General features: G+C 40.9%; 1 protein-coding gene across 2 annotated transcripts in view; it reads right to left on the minus strand.

The window, feature by feature from the left end:
• Window positions 1-17,323, minus strand: part of LOC126035456 (uncharacterized) — a 430,975-nt gene that overhangs the window by 268,283 nt on the left and 145,369 nt on the right. The gene's annotated exons all lie outside the window — the stretch shown is intronic.

A 17,323-nucleotide genomic window follows, 5' to 3' on the forward strand; every position in this document is an offset into this window, starting at 1 on the left:
TCTATCGCTTCCTCTTTCAGGAGCCGCTCTAGGCAAGCTTTCGCTTCTTTTTGTCCCATAGGGATTTTTACCTCTCTAGAGCACGAGTCCAACACCTTCAGGACTCCTTCCATGCCTGGCCAGGCCTTCGATTACGCCCCGCGTAATCCGCCGATGTCCAATCACGTCGGGGTCACCACTTGTAGACATTCGTCTGATCACCCCGTGGGACTCGGCACAGGGTCCACCATACCCTGGGCCACAGAGCACTGACACCAATATGAGGATGCTGCAAATGGCGTTTATTCAACTGCGTCACGCCCTTATATACTGTCTGTCGGTCATCCCGCCTCCTTTAACCCTTCTCTTTCCGTACATCGCGAGATCTTCCGAGCGCCAATCCCTACAGGCGCTTAGGGACATGGTTTAGTGGTGGACTTGGCAGTGTTAGGTTTACGGTTGAACTCGATGTTCTTAAGGGTCCTTTCCAACCTAAATGATTCTATGACTATAATATTCAATTATAGTTTAAACTGTCCTGTGTTGTTTCAGACAACAAGAAAGGCTTTTTTAAGTGTGTTAATAGCAAGAGGAGGTCTATGGAAAACAATGGAGTCATACTTGTTGAAGATGGTTACCTGACTAATAGGCATGAAGAAAAAGTGGAGGCATTCAATGGTTTTTTTGCTTCAGTCTTTAATAATACTGATAGAGCATGAGCTGTTGGGTACCCTGAGTAAGAGGACGACAGTGGGAGCAGTGATTTTTCCATATGTGGACACTGAAACTGTAAGGGACCAGCTGTATCAGCTGAATGTTCATAAGACCATGGGGCCAGATGGGATTCATCCCAGTGCACTGAAGGAGCTAGCAGATGTTATGGCAGGACCCGTCTCGATCATCCACCAAAGGTCTTGGGAGTCTGGGGAGTTCCCTGTTGACTGGAAGCTAGCTAACATTATTCCAGTTTCCAAGAAGGGCATGAGGGAAGGCCCAGGGAACTACAGACCCCTTAGTTTAACCTCAGTTCCTGGAAAAAGTATGAAGATCATATTGGGTGCTATTGAAAGGCATTTAAAGACAATACAATCCTCAGGCACAGTCAACATGGGTTCACAAAGGCAAAGTCCTGTTTAACTAATTGGATATCCTTCTATGATGAGGTCATCCACCTAGTGGATGAAGGGAAGGCTGTGGATGTAGTCTTTCTTGATTTTAATAAGGCTTTTGATACTGTCCCTCACAGCATCCTTCTGGACAAGTTGTCCAACTGTGGGATGAGCAGGTATATGGTGCGCTGGGTGAAGAACTGGATGAATGGCAGGGCTCAAAGGGTTGTAGTGAAGGGGGCTACATCTGGCTGGCGACCAGTCACCCACAGTGTTCCTCAGGGTTCAATTCTAGGGCCAGTTCTGTTCAATATATTTATCAATGGTCTGGATTCAGGAATTGAATGCACCATTAGCAAGTTTGCTGATGATACCAAACGGGGAGGTGCTATTGACTCTCTTGAGGGATGAGAGGCCTTGCAGAAGGATCTGGATAGACTGGAGCATTGGGCAATGATTAATGGCATGTAATCTAACAAGGACAAAGTCTGGATTCTGCACCTGGGATGGAGTAATGCTGGACACAAGTATAAACTGGGTGAGGAGTGGCTGGAGACCAGCCCTGCAGAAAGGAATCTGGGGGTGCTGGTTGACAGCAGGCTCAATATGAGTCAGCAGTGTTCCCTGGCAGCCAACAGGGAAAACCCACATCTTGGGGTGCATCAAACACAGTATAACCACCCCGTCAAAAGAGGTGATTATCTCTCTGTATTTAGTGTTGGTGCGGCCTCAACTTGAGTACTATTGAGCAAGGGTACGTGAGTTGAGATGAAAAAACACCACAAAAGGGGATTCTACCAGGAAAAATGCCGCTCCAGTTTCCAAACAGAGTAGAAGGGCTGATCTTATTTCTGATCTTCTTGAAGGGACTTCTGAGCCAATTTTACAAGAAGTGGGTAATGCATACTCTGACCAGAATTAGAGGGGGCCTGCCTCCAGCCAGGTGGAGGAAAGGGATTGTCGTGGTTTAACCCCAGCCAGCAACTAAGCACCACGCAGCCGCTCACTCACTCCCCCCCATCCAGTGGCACTGCCAAGAAAGGGCCCCACGAGATATAATTCCTTGGGAAAGCACAGATCCGAGTGCTGTTGTTCCTGTGTATAGGCAGCACGGGGATGGTGAAGACCAGGAAGAGCTTTCAGTCCCTCAGCTTCGTTGTGGGAAATGAGCCGGACGTTTGCCTTTTCGGAAAGAGGCTCTGATGAGAACGACCACCATGAGATGTTGAGTCTGTGTAAAAGCACAGATCCCCAATGCCGTTGTGCCTGTGAATAGGCTGCACGGGGACGGTGACGACCAGGAAGAGCTTTCAGAGCTGGCACCTTCCTTGTGGGAGAAGGAGCCAGATATTTGCCTTTTCAGAAAGAGATTACTAGGCTCTTGATTTAGTATTTTCTAGTCACGCCCTTCTATTTTAGTATTTTGTTACTCAGTAGTTTGGGTTTTAATTTTTTGCATTTGTTTTCTAATTTCTGTTGGGAATAAAAGCAGCTTTTTCCCATGCAAGTACTACTGTCATGTGATCAACAGATCAACAGTAAAAGAAGATATGAGAATAAGAGATAAGAATTTCTAATCCTGCTTTTAAATGCAACTGTTTATGATTTGTAAACAAAATATTTCTTTTTAAAAAAGTTAAATAATTACTTTCTGATGCTGGTACTTGCAAAGGATCTACTCTCCTCTTCACTCTTTGAATTTATGGCAATGATGACTTCTACACCAAGCAATTCCTCTTCTCTGTTATTTACTCAAAGTTTCTAAACCCAAATTCTCAAAAACAACAAGCGGGTGTTCAGTTCAGTCAATGTCCCTGGAGAGATTCAGCATCCTAAAGGACCCACTGTTTTCCTCTGCCTCCTTGAGTTTGTAACATTTGTATAACCCGTAACGATCTCAGCACAGACCTAATCTTGCAGCCCTAGTGCAGACACTGTAAACACTGAAAATGTTGCCTGCTAAAGGACTACAGAATTGGGTCTTAGTACTTACAAGTAATCTTGAAAAACTTTTCCCCAGGACCCAGACCAGGTTTTAGGGGGTTTTCGCACCTTCCTGTCTGCTTGCTTCTTGCAGGGACTCAAAAAACTGAAAGATGTGCCAATTAAGTAGTTGTTCCGTAATTTAAAAAGGGACAAGCACGCTATTATACTAGAACATGTAATGTGGACTTACCAGACCGTTGCAGTTGCTTAAGGCCACTTTAGTTGTACTGTGTTGGTCTTGCAAATATCCTGTGTAATGACAGTGGTCTAAAAAATCATGCTTCCACTGAGGTCCATCTTTCCCCCAGTATTCTACTGTAAAATGTCTAGACACCAAATCTGTGTTGAGAGTCAGATTTAAATGAAAGTGCTTGCCATAGGCAGAAAGTTTAAAAAATAATGCCAGTTCTTGGTCATAAGGGTCTGTACTCCTCCTCCTTCTTGAAGGTTTAGCATTTTTCACAGTAAAGCTGAGGAAGGCTCCATTTTGATCAACCCTTATTGGGACTGTTAGTTGGTAGTGTTCAAGGTACGACAGGAATTCCTCTTTGTAATCACAAGGTAAGACAATCCAGGGAGTGGGCATAGAAGAGAAGAAAATATAACAGGAAACAACAAGTAGTAGTATAAACATAAACCATATTTGGCTAAATCTCATCACCCTCATGAGTAAGTCATTTTCAGGTAAACAAGATGAAGAGTTTTACTAGATAAAAGAAAACATTCTTTTCTTTTTCTAAGTCATGAAACTGAACGTGTTTTCTTATTAACCTGATGTCACTGGAAATACAAAAGTTTTTAATTACATATTTTTCCTATTTACCCAAAATATGTAAACATTTGGGGCTAAATTCTACCTAAGAAGGACGTATTCTTCACAGTGATACCATTCAAAGACAAAAGCTATTAGATCCACCTGCAAGAATAAAAACAGTAGTAATGAAAAGTATTATATTGTAAAAACATGTAAAACTGCTCTTCATTTCATTAAAAACCTATAAATGTTAATGGGTCAAAATAAGATTAGATCCTTACTTCCTAGTTTAAAAACATGTTAATGATGTTATGACAAGTCTCTAAACTATTATCAAGTACAACATTTTACTAGATTTAAATTTGCAAGGCTTTCCTACAGTTAAAAGTAGACAAAAACAAATTAAAACAACAATTTAATCAGATTTGCTGTATTTAAACTTCCATGACAATAAATCATGATAAAACTAAGAGCAGATCTCATTAATTATACGAACGTAGTTTAGAAAATATTACCCAAATGCAATGCAAAAATCGATGCTTCTTGTCAGCTACAGAGGTCTGACCCCTACCTTGAGAACTATATGAAAGCCTGTTGTCACTGGGAAATTCCGATGAAACCATGACTAGGCTCAAAATCCATGTCCACATCTTCCAAAAAAGTTCCATAATTTAGAAAAACAGAAAGCTGCTTCCCCCCCCCCCCCCCTCCTTGGAGGGCTACCTGTGTGCTATAGAGTTAACTCCACTCCAGAATCACACCATAACAGGTATATGTATTTTATACTACTTCCAAATTAACTATTGGATGTTTCACTTTTTGACAGGTATTCTTTTCCAACAACCTGTATTTTCTTCTATATCTGCAGTCATTTTCTCAATTCAAAATAAGTATTTGTAAGATTCCTTAAGATATCAGTAAGACATTAGACTGGATAGTTAACTGAACTTGCTCCATTTGTTTTCCTGAAAAACAAAAGAAAATGAGTCAAGGCAAATTCTTTTTATTAAAACAGATCTATACTGCAAAACACTAAGCTATCATAGCGAACTACGCAATATAACATTTTGAAATAATATTCAACCATTATCGCTTTCATGGTCCAAGGTCACAGTGACCTTACAAAAACCATAAGTTACCATTAACCTTGAACTACTAGTTCCGTACAACTTAAGATGCACATATCTGCTTTATGTTGAATAGGCATAAGAAATCATAAAATTAAGGTTTCTTGTTGTTCAAATACTGTGTTCAGAATTGTTCCAGCTATAATCGATGCTATGCACTCATTGATTTCAGCAGTGAATAACTAGACCCAATACACTGGTAGACAAAGGAAGAACCTGGGAAAGAATCCAGAGTAGTACAGTTATCTGATCTTTCTGCAGCATGTATTTTGTTATTTACTAAAGAACAAATTTCTGTATTTGAAACTATTCATCATACACATTCTAAGTTTTCAAATATTTGTTGTATACATATTAACTACAATTTGATGTAGTAGAATATATTTTTATTTTCAACGTTATTTCCCCCCCCTTTCTTTTTTTTTTTTTTTTTTTTTTTTTTTTTTTTGCATTTAAAACACTATTGCAGTAATACTGAAAAGCAGCTTTAGCTGTGGCCAGGGATTAAATGGAAGTTTTACACAGCCAACTAACAGTCCAGCATCATGGAATACCAAACAATATGTTGTGTCAGCTGGTACTAATCAGTCCTCTTAAGCACTCTCAGCACACCTGTGCATAGAGCAAACTCTGCAGAGGCAGACAATGGAGAAACAGAACACCAGAGAAAGGAAAACCATTTAAAAACAAATTTCCAAAAGTATACATAGTCATTTATACATGCACCAGATAAATTTGCCTTTCTAAAATTCTGGGAGTGATTTACAACATTCATTCAGATGGGTAATACCCCTGCAGCCAGTGGATTATTTGTAAAGGTTAAAGCATGTCATCTCAAGAAGAAATCAACATCATGCAAATCTTATTTACTAACATCACAATGAATATCAGGAAACTTCTTAGCCAATTTGAAATGCATCTAATTATTAACATGTAAATGAGACTAATCTGATCATTCCAATACCTACTTTTTAAATATCTTTCAAGACAGCACACAGGATTTAATCAGGTTTGTAGAGGGAATAAAAGATACTTTGCAAGCATAGCTTGGACTTAGTAGTATTTTTTTTCTGGGGAAGCATAAGGATTTAGTGATGCCATTCACACGTGGCAAGGCCTCAAACAAAATTAATAAAATCTCTGGTCTGGCCTTCCATGTAAAACCTTTATTTCCTACCTAATATTTAATTACAGCTTTTAGACTTTTACAAGTTTTGAAGAGACATAATCAATCCCATACTCTTCAGCTACATTCATATACTAAAGAATGTTCCTTATTTCTAATCCGAGAACATCCAGTTTCAAATTCCAATCACTGAATCTTGCTTTGTCACTGTCTGCTAATGATCTGCTTTCTTTTCCTTGCATGGATAGTTATAATCTGATACAAGCACCTCCTGACACTTCCTGATAAGCAGCTCAACCTATTTGGTTTACCTCACTCCGTACAATCCAGTTTCTAGATGTCTAATTATTTCTGCAGCTTTTTTCTGAACAGTTTCCAATTTGTCAGCAAATCGGCAACTCCAGATATAGTACTTCCAGTATGAAGTTAGGTAGGAACCTCAAACTATCCACTGTCTATACCCTTTTTCTTTTTAACTGCCTAGATAGCACATATTTAGCATTCTGCTTTTGATTGTGGTAAAGATGACACATTTCGTCAACACTAAGCTTACAATAAAAAGCATTTCCTCTGCCTTATGGCTGAACTACATGTTCACCCACAGTAAGGGCAGGTATAGATACATTTCCTGAACATTTACCTAAAACCATAGTTCCTGACTAATTATAAAAGCTCTGCCAAGTAGCAAAGAAAAAGTACAAGATGTTTTTCAAAATCCAGGATGCCGATGACGAAGCAGGTGCATGGCACTGGCATTTCTGCAGAGGCACTGATGACAGTGGCAGTCCTGTCACTGGTGCCATGAGCTTTCTACCCACTAAAACTCAACGAGGGGAAAAGAGGCCATAAACACATACAGGAAGACTACTTTGGGGCAGTGGGGGGGGGAGTGCGGCTAGCCAAACTGCTCAGACCAGTCACCTTGTGTGAGAAACTATGAATATGATATTGTTTATTAAGATTTATGTTAAACCCAGTGTAAAGATTAAACTGCAAAAAGACATGAGATCGCTTATGTAATAAACGGGTTAAATTTATTCAGGAAATCAAGAAGGGGGAAGAGATGTTGAGAGTTAACATATGCCTTGTGTAAATGACAAGACTTGCTCGAATTATGTGTGGAGGTCCCGGGAAGAGGGCACTTGCTATAACTTACTAGATAAGGGGGAAAAAGTAATGGCTATGACTCCCTAGATAAGGAAAGGAAGAACAACAGCTGCATTTCTCCACATCAAAAGACATTCCATATCAAAGGACAGTCATCCTTGAGAAGATCTACCGAATCTGCAAGGTAACAGACTTACACCAGTAAAGAAAGAAGAAACAGGACAAGGCGAAGACTTACAAGAAAAGGGTACATGAAATGTATATAAGGAATGTAACTGTAACCAAAAGTTACGGCAGTTGGTGGAGCGCAGACTCCCCTGCCGTCCAGCGCTGTATTTGCTCATATTCTACTTGCTATAATTAATAAAATTTTAATTGGATTATGATCCCTTGTGGTCGCAATTTATGACAGTTCGGAGGGGGGGGAGGCGGCACGTGTGGTGATGCTCTGCCTGGCTCTGGAGATAGTGGTCTCTTGGCAGCTTGACTATCCTAAAACTTACGCTACCTTCAGTTTAAGGGACGCTTTAGTTGCCCAAGGCGCCTTAACTATATATCCTTTTGCTTAGATGGAGGCTCCCAAGGTGTCATAAATTGCGACCACAAGGGATCATAATCCAATTAAAATTTTATTAATTATAGCAAGTAGAATATGAGCAAATACAGCGCTGGACGGCAGGGGAGTCTGCGCTCCACCAACTGCCGTAACTTTTGGTTACAGTTACATTCCTTATATACATTTCATGTACCCTTTTCTTGTAAGTCTTCGCCTTGTCCTGTTTCTTCTTTCTTTACTGGTGTAAGTCTGTTACCATGCAGATTCGGTAGATCTTCTCAAGGATGACTGTCCTTTGATATGGAATGTCTTTTGATGTGGAGAAATGCAGCTGTTGTTCTTCCTTTCCTTATCTAGGGAGTCATAGCCATTACTTTTTCCCCCTTATCTAGTAAGTTATAGCAAGTGCCCTCTTCCCGGGACCTCCACACATAATTCGAGCAAGTCTTGTCATTTACACAAGGCATATGTTAACTCTCAACATCTCTTCCCCCTTCTTGATTTCCTGAATAAATTTAACCCGTTTATTACATAAGCGATCTCATGTCTTTTTGCAGTTTAATCTTTACACTGGGTTTAACATAAATCTTAATAAACAATATCATATTCATAGTTTCTCACAATCCCCCCTTTTTCTTTTTGTCCTATTATTGTTTATTAGACGTTACTTTCACTTTCGGTACTGTAAGCCAAACTTTTCTCATAATCCCAACATTTATCATAACATTCACAAGGTAATACTTCACAATTACAATATGTATAGTTTTCACGTGGTATAACGTTTTCACAACAATCTTCATCCTCATTAATAGGTACACTCTTATATTTTGCCCCAGACCTCGTAGTTAAAATAAGCAGTTTAGCCATGTCTAACCGTTCTTTAATAAAGTGTAAAATATAGCGTAATATAAAAGGCCCAAATACAAGTCCTAAAATCAACATAATAAGCGGTCCTGCTAAAGCAGACAACAAAGTGGTTAGCCAAGGTGAAACATTAAACCAGTTTTCATACCATGATTTGTTCGCTTCGCGATCCTTTTTACGTTTGTCCAATCTTTTTCGGAGTTCAGACATGGTGTCCTGGACTACTCCCGTGTGATCAGCAAAAGAACAACACTCTTCATTGAGAGCTACACATAACCCTCCCTCCTTTAAAAACAATAGATCTAATCCTCTTCTATTTTGCAGCACTACCTCTGATAAAGATTTTACTGAAGTGGCTAAATTTTGGATAGATTGTTCTATTTTTGCTAAATCCTCATCTACAGCCATCTGCAAACTTTGTAATTCCTGGCCTTTTACTAGGGAGGCTATGCCTGTACCTGCTCCAACTCCGCCCGCTATCAGCAGTGTAGCCAGGGTTACCACTGTAATTGGCTCTCGTTTTTGTCTATTCAGGTCTCCTTCAAAGTGGCGTAGCACTTCCTCAGAGGTATGATAGATCAGACGAGGAACAATAATCACCTGTATGCAAAACTGAGATTGATTAAACACGTTTAGGGATAGGCAGGGCGTTACTCCAATGTCTGAACAAACCCATTTAGCTCCTGGTGTCGGGATAGCCCATTTGTCCCTTTGATTCTTATGTTTCTCTATGTTGGTGTTAGTGACTGTTCGGTTGCACAAAGGCTGGTACTTTTTGGGCACTGTACCTATACATTTTCCTTGACCCGTTACTAATTGAATAGTAATTCTTTGCGTATGATTCTTCCGGTCATCCCATGGACATTCTCGTGGGTTTGAACCATTAGACCATTGAATCTTACCTGGTTTTCCAATTGCCTCAAAATATGGTGGTCTAACATTATAACATAACCAGCATTCCTTAGTTAAATTTGGTTTGCTTTCATTAAGGGCACAATAAGAGGCTTGCATTAGATTCCATAAGGGGTCTTTGGATTCTGACAACTCTAGATCCCTGGATAAGGAGAATTCAGTCACAGTATCATTAGTTGTTTCCGAAAGAGAGTCTGGAGAAGGGGTTACAACAATTACGGGGGCAACTTTTTCTTCAGAAGAAGTGGGTGGATTCAGGACCAGATTTGGTCCTATCGACAAAGGATCATGAGGAAGTTTTTCTTTAACTATTCTAAAGTAACTTCCCCTATCCGTTCCGTGTTCCCAATATCTAATTCCCCAGATACGGCCAATTAACCATGTGTCATCTTGGGGTTTTTTTATGGTGATTTCAATTCTTTTACAGGACACTTCGACACAGGGTTTTATAGGGTCTCCACTAAAATCATGTGTTGGGGGAGTGCAGCCTGGGGGTCCCCAAGTTACATCTATATATTTATCTCCCTGCGTTTTCCAATTTGAAGCAATAGTTTCACAACCCCAATAGCCACAGTAAAAATGACCTGGATAATTACAATAACTTTTGCCAGGGTTACTTGCTGGACATATATAAAATGCCTTGCATTGGACTTGAAGCATTGCTGTATCTCGGGGGCCCCCTTCTATAGGTATCAGGGAATATAGATGCACGGAGAAGTTCCACTTTCCTGGACCGATCTGAGTTTGAATTAATTTTGATTCTGGTAAATTATATAATTTCCAGGCCATAGGTTCATGAGGGTTTCCATTTGCTTGGGTCATTATCAATAACCAAACTAATGGTATACCAGGAAAAAGGGTGTCTGTCAATTTTGTCAATTTAAGTTTATTTTTACCAGTCCTGGGGAAGTTCGACCATTGCTGCTTTTGTGTCCCATTGTTTTGGTTCTTTTCTCCACAGTTTGTTCCTCCTCTGCCTTGCCCGTCGACTCGGTTGCTTCGAGCCACGGGGTATATCATCTTCTCGGCAGCAAGGGAATTCTTCAGGAGAACAGCTGTTTGGGGCTTTCTGCCTGTTTACATAGGCTTTCCACCTTGCAGCTTTGACTAATGGGACAAAGCAAGACACAGTTAGTATTCCCCTTCTGCACTTTATAGCCAAGATTTCAGCTACAAAGGGGACTGGTTTGTTGGAATGGTAACAATAATATTGTGGGTTTATTCCTTTAGCAAAAAAAAATTTTCCACCATTCATGGGATTTTCAAATAATTTCTTGTTTAGACTCTAATTGTTTTAGTTTCCATTCAGTGAGAGTTCTTTGGATTTTTCCAACACTGTGTGCAAACTCCTATAGGAGGGTATTCATATTCACAGTGTGTCCACCATTTATTCTGGCATACCTTACACCTGAAACAAGCAAATGGATAATAATTACAGTTCAAATTATTACACCTAATTCATATATCTAGAGTGCTCAAATTATTTACATTTGTGTATATTCAATATTGTATGGTTGCATAGGTTTAGCAATTTCCTTTAGCACACTTTGTATGTTTCCATATATAGTAGATAAAAAAAGAAGTAATTATAGCAAATATAAACAGCAATATACACTTTACACTAAAAGGTAATGCGGCAAAATAATCAAATAAAGTCTCTATCATGACGTTATCTTTTCAGGGTTATCTTGGTGTCACCTGGAGTACTGATTACCTTCCAGTGGGGTCTCGTCACTGGGCCTTTAATGCGACTAGCATGAGTCCATCCACGTTCAGCAGTCCGGACAGCTGTTTCTGTTGTAAGCAAAACAAGATAAGGTCCCTCCCAATTGGGTTTTAGGGTTTCTTCTTTCCACGTTTTAACCAATATCCAGTCTCCAGGTTTAAAATTGTGAATTTTTAAGTCCAACGGAGGTCGTTGCACAATCAGTCCATGTTCTCAAAGCTTGTTACGATGTTCTGCTAATTGTGAAACATATTCATTAATCACACGATCTCGAATCAAAACATTTGTTTGTGGACTTTCAATTCTATAGGGCATCCCATACACCATTTCAAACGCTGATATTCCTACATCTGCTCGGGGTCTGGTTCTGAGAATTAATAGTGCCATGGGTAGGCACTTAATCCATGATAATTTAGTTTCTATCATTAATTTAGTCAAAATAGTTTTGATTTCCCCATTCATCCTTTCAACTTTTCCCGAACTTTGTGGATGCCATGGCGTATGGTATTCCCACTTAATACCTAAGCTTTCTGTTAGATCTCTAACAATTTTTGACACAAAGTGTGTTCCTCTGTCCGAGTCGATTACATCAGGTACTCCATATCGAGGTATAATATGTTCAAGTAATACTTTAGTAACCTGATTAGCAGTTGCCTTGGAGGTAGGAAAAGCCTCAACATAATGTGTTAAATGATCCACCATTACCAATAAATATTTGTAATGCCCCACCCTGGGTAGTTCAGTAAAATCCACTTGTATGTGTGAAAAAGGTCTGTATGCTGGGGAACGTCCTCCAAGAGGTTTTTGTCTCATGTTGTTTCGATTAACCTTTTGACAGGTCTCGCAGGCTGTCGTGACTGTCTTTGCTATGTTATATACGCCTATACAGGCAAACTGTTGATTGAAATGATCAACTAACGCCTGGGTTCCCCAGTGTGTTTTGCTGTGTATTTTTGAAAATATTTCGAGTGCTATGCCCTTCGGCAAGACTTCTCTCCCATCTGGCAATATGTACTTACCATCCTGTTCCTTAGCTCCCATTTGCTCTAATTTTTCCTTTTCTGCAGACTCAAAGCTCAAATTTTTACTAACAGGTATTTGTTGCATAGTCAAAATCGTATTATAATTGCCTGCCACTCGTTTTGCTTCTGTATCAGCTGCATTATTTCCCCTAACTTGATAACTTGTACCTCGCTGGTGTCCCTTTATATGTACAACTGCTATTTTATTCGGCATTTTCAATGCCCCCAGAACTCGCCGAATTAATCCCGGGTGTATCAGTTCTTTTCCCTGTGAGTTAATAAATCCTCTTTCCTCCCATATTTTTCCAAAGGTATGTACCACTCCAAACGCATAGCGTGAGTCTGTATATATAGTTCCATCCTTTCCCTTCAGTGACACTAATGCTTTCTACAATGCATACAGCTCACAGGCTTGAGCCGACCAGCTGGCACTCAGGGGGCCTGATTCTATTGTTTTAAATTCTCCTTTTTCCAATTTAACGATGGCATATCCGGATAATCGTTTACCTTCCACTATTCGTGATGACCTATCTATAAATAATACTTCTCCACATTGTAGTTCTTCTTCTTCTAAGTCTGGCCTAATGTGTGTCTGCTGTTCAATTGTTTGAAAACAATTGTGCAATAGTTCATTGCCTTCTCCTGGGTATAAAAATTCAGCGGGATTAACTGCTCCAATAGTTTTTAAAGATAGTTTAGGGGATTCTATAAGTATTCCTTCATACTTTAATAATCGGCTATCTGTAAGCCACTTTTCTGCTTTTTGTTGTAGCACTCCCCTGATGTTATGAGGTGTATATAAGACAACTTCTCCATTAAAGGTAATGCGATTCGTTTCCTCAAGTAATAAGGCAGCAGCAACAATGATTTGTAAACAACTTGGCCAACCCCTGCTGACAGGATCCAACAGCTTTGATAAGTATGCCACCGGTTTCTTTTGTCCGGCCCATTCCTGAGTTAATACTCCGAATGCCGTTCCTTCATGTATGTTAACGAATAAATGGAATGGCCGCTTTAAATCTGGGAGGCTTAAAAACCGGTGCTTGACTTAGCTCCCTTTTGAGACTGGCAAACTGCTCTTGATCCTGAGGGGTCTACTTGGGTATTTTGTCTTTAGACAGTTGTTCATATAAAAATTTAACTTTAAAGCTGTAGTTCTCTATCCATTGTCTACAATACCCAAATAGCCCTAATGCCTGTCGAATTTGCCTCTTAGTGACAGGCATAGGTAATTCTAAAATTCCTTTAATGCGCTCTGGATCTAATATCTTCTTGCCGTTAAACAAATAATGCCCCAAATATTTCACTTTTTCCTCCACAAATTGCAACTTTTCTTGTGATACCCGCAGTCCCTTTTGTACAAGAAAGTTTAGGAGTCGAATGCTTTCTTTTCTTACATCCTCCTTATTATTCCCTGCTATGAGCAGATCATCTACATACTGTAACAGTACGTTTCCTGTTTGTACCTGGTATTCTTTTAAGAGCTCTTCCAGGGCTTGTCCAAACAGATTAGGGGATTCAGTGAACCCTTGGGGGAGCACGGTCCATCTCAATTGCTGTCTACGGCCTGTCTCTATGTCTTCCCATTCAAATGCAAAATAATCACGGCATTCTTCTGCCAGTGGACAGGCCCAAAAAGCATCCTTTAAATCAATCACACTATACCAGGAGTTATGGGGTCCTAGCTTGCTTAGCAGTGTGTATGGATTTGCTACTACAGGGAACCGGGTGATAGTTCTTTTGTTTATTTCCCTTAAATCATGTACAAGCCGATATTTCCCATTTGGCTTCCTTACAGGCAAAATAGGGGTGTTAAAGGGTGACATACAAGGCTCTAAGATTCCTTGTGCTAACAATCGATCAATTTCTGGTTTTAATCCTCTCCGTCCTTCTAGGGATATGGGATATTGCCTCACCCTCACAGGTATGTGGGGTTCGGAGATTTGAATTTTAATCGGTGGGATTTCCAGTTTACTTATTGTGTCCGGAGAGTACCAGACATCAGAGTTAATTTGTTTTTGATCGTCCACAGTTAAAGGATAAGCTGCCACCATTAGCTCTTGTTTTTTTGCTTTAATTTCTAATTGTAATTCGACAATTAAATCCCGTCCTAACAGATTAAATTCTGCTTCAGGGACGAGCAAGAGTTCACCCATTCCAAATTTATTTTCAGTTTCGAACACCACATTTTTGATTTTGCTTACTTTAAAGGGTTCCCCTTTTGCTCCAATTACTTGTACTTTTTCAGGGGAAGCTTTACATCCCTCAGGTATTTGCCTAATAGTCGATTTCTCAGCCCCAGTGTCTACTAAAAAGGTGAATTCTTGTTTATGGGGACCTATTTTTAATTTTATCAAGGGCTCATGATGACTCCGGTCCCCTAAGATATAGAGCCCCTGACTTTCCTATTCCGTTTTTAATATTTCCTCATCCCTGATCCTTTCTCTGCAATTCTTCTTTATATGTCCCTTCTTTCCACAGTAAAAACAACATCTCTGTTCCTTCCTTACTACTATGTTCCCTTGTTTCGTTTCAGCAGATTTATGTTCACCAATCTGCCCTTTGCGACCCTCTCTAACCGCTGCTACCATCATTTTTACTTGTCGCTTGCTGCTCTCTTCTTCCCGCCTTACGTAGACTTTCTGAGCTTCCCTTAATAATTCATCCAACCCTCTATTCTGCCAGTCTTCTAACTTTTCAATTTTCTTTCTGATATCTTCCCATGATTTTGCCACAAACTGAGTTTTGAGGAGCGCTTGTCCTAAAGGGTCGTCTGGATTTACCCCAGAGTACAGCTGAAGGGCTTTCCTCAGTCGTTCTAGCCACTCAGTAGGGCTCTCATCTTTCTTTTGCATTTCATTAAATGCTTTATTGATATTCTGGCCACGGGGTACTGCTTCTCTAATCCCCTGAATTACTATAGTTCTCAGGTCCTGCATATGAGTTCTATGCACCGGATCCTGATTATCCCAATTAGGTCTTTGGAGTGGCCATTTAATATCTGCTTGGGGTCCCTGGGCATGCTGAGCATCCCACAGTCTCATTCCTGCTCGTCTAATCATATCTCTTTCCTCGGTAGTAAATAATTGACCAAGGATAGATTGCATCTCATCCCAAGTATAAAGGTTTGGTCCCAAAAATTGATCTAATCTTTCTGCCACTCCGAGTGGGTCCTCAATTAAGTTTCCCATCTCGGTTCTTTTAAAATCTCGCAGGTCAGCCGAGCTTAGGGGTACAGAAATATATCCAATCACAGGTTGAGGTCCCCCCATGGGCATTTCCCTTAGAGGATATATCTGAGCTGCCCCTTTTTGGCTCCTAGTCACACGTCTAGGAGGAAGGGGGGACCCTTGTTCCGACTCTGGTTGGGGAGTGGGCGCTCTGGGGACCTCTGGAGGGGCTGCGGGAGCAGGAGGAGGAATGTAAGGGGGGGGGTTAGAAGGGTTTCATCTAACTCTTCCTTCTTTTTCTTTTGTTTAGTTTTTACTTCATTCAGTGGGTAAAGTCTAGCTCCCGGTCTTTGTAGCCACACTTCCGCATACTGACTCTCCTCCGGGTTAAGGGGTTTTTTATTATTAACCCAGAGGTTTAATTGCTGTCTTACCCAATCTTCTTCTGACCCATAGACTGGCCAAAAGACATTTTTAGAAATCTTCTTCCCTCCCCATACCTTAGTACAATATTCTATCATTTTCTGCTTATCTTTCCCTAATGTTCCAGGGAAATATCTCCAATTGTCTAAGATATATGCCAGAGGGGTATTCTTAGGTACAGTGGGTACCCTTCCCATGGGAGTCGAAGGCTTGCTGCCCTTCGCCCCCATCTTCTGGATTATCCACACACACACACTCACTTGCTCCCCTTGTTCCTGGCCCAGTCCCTCGCGGGAGATGGGAAACGCAGTACTTAAGAGTCCACACTCGCTTGGTTCAGTATATCGAACCTCTCATTTGTTATAATCCAGGAAACCCAATCCCGCCCGAACGGCAAACCCGCGAACAAATTCGCAATATACTTACGCGTCCTGCGTCTTCGTCCGGACTCCCGTGCACAGAATTTTTATGGGATTTTACCGGTTTCCCTTTGCTCACTATTCTAGAATTTAGGTTCGTCGGTAAGGTTGAGGAAGGCTGTCGGTCACGGGGCCGCGGATTGCCGCGGGGCGCCTCCCCGGAGGACAGAAGCCCACCGTTCCTTATCCGAGTCACGGCACCAAGAATTGTCATAAATTGCGACCACAAGGGATCATAATCCAATTAAAATTTTATTAATTATAGCAAGTAGAATATGAGCAAATACAGCGCTGGACGGCAGGGGAGTCTGCGCTCCACCAACTGCCGTAACTTTTGGTTACAGTTACATTCCTTATATACATTTCATGTACCCTTTTCTTGTAAGTCTTCGCCTTGTCCTGTTTCTTCTTTCTTTACTGGTGTAAGTCTGTTACCATGCAGATTCGGTAGATCTTCTCAAGGATGACTGTCCTTTGATATGGAATGTCTTTTGATGTGGAGAAATGCAGCTGTTGTTCTTCCTTTCCTTATCTAGGGAGTCATAGCCATTACTTTTTCCCCCTTATCTAGTAAGTTATAGCAAGTGCCCTCTTCCCGGGACCTCCACACATAATTCGAGCAAGTCTTGTCATTTACACAAGGCATATGTTAACTCTCAACATCTCTTCCCCCTTCTTGATTTCCTGAATAAATTTAACCCGTTTATTACATAAGCGATCTCATGTCTTTTTGCAGTTTAATCTTTACACTGGGTTTAACATAAATCTTAATAAACAATATCATATTCATAGTTTCTCACAGAACCTAGGGACAGACACGGCCCCACCGCCCCCGGGGTATCTACACAAGGGGCGTCTACTACAGAACAGCTGCTCTCGCGCGCTTGGCGGTGACGAGGTCTCGTGGTAGCAACTGAGGTGCCGAAACAACAGCGCCGGATCACGCAGACCAACCGGGGGTTACGCTTCGGGGCAGAACCGACGGACCGAGGGGAGCGACAAACGCGTCACACGGGAAATGGCTCTGCCGCTCCCCAGCGGGG

This window comes from Accipiter gentilis, chromosome W, assembly GCF_929443795.1.
Source record: "Accipiter gentilis chromosome W, bAccGen1.1, whole genome shotgun sequence".
Lineage (NCBI taxonomy): Eukaryota > Metazoa > Chordata > Aves > Accipitriformes > Accipitridae > Astur > Astur gentilis.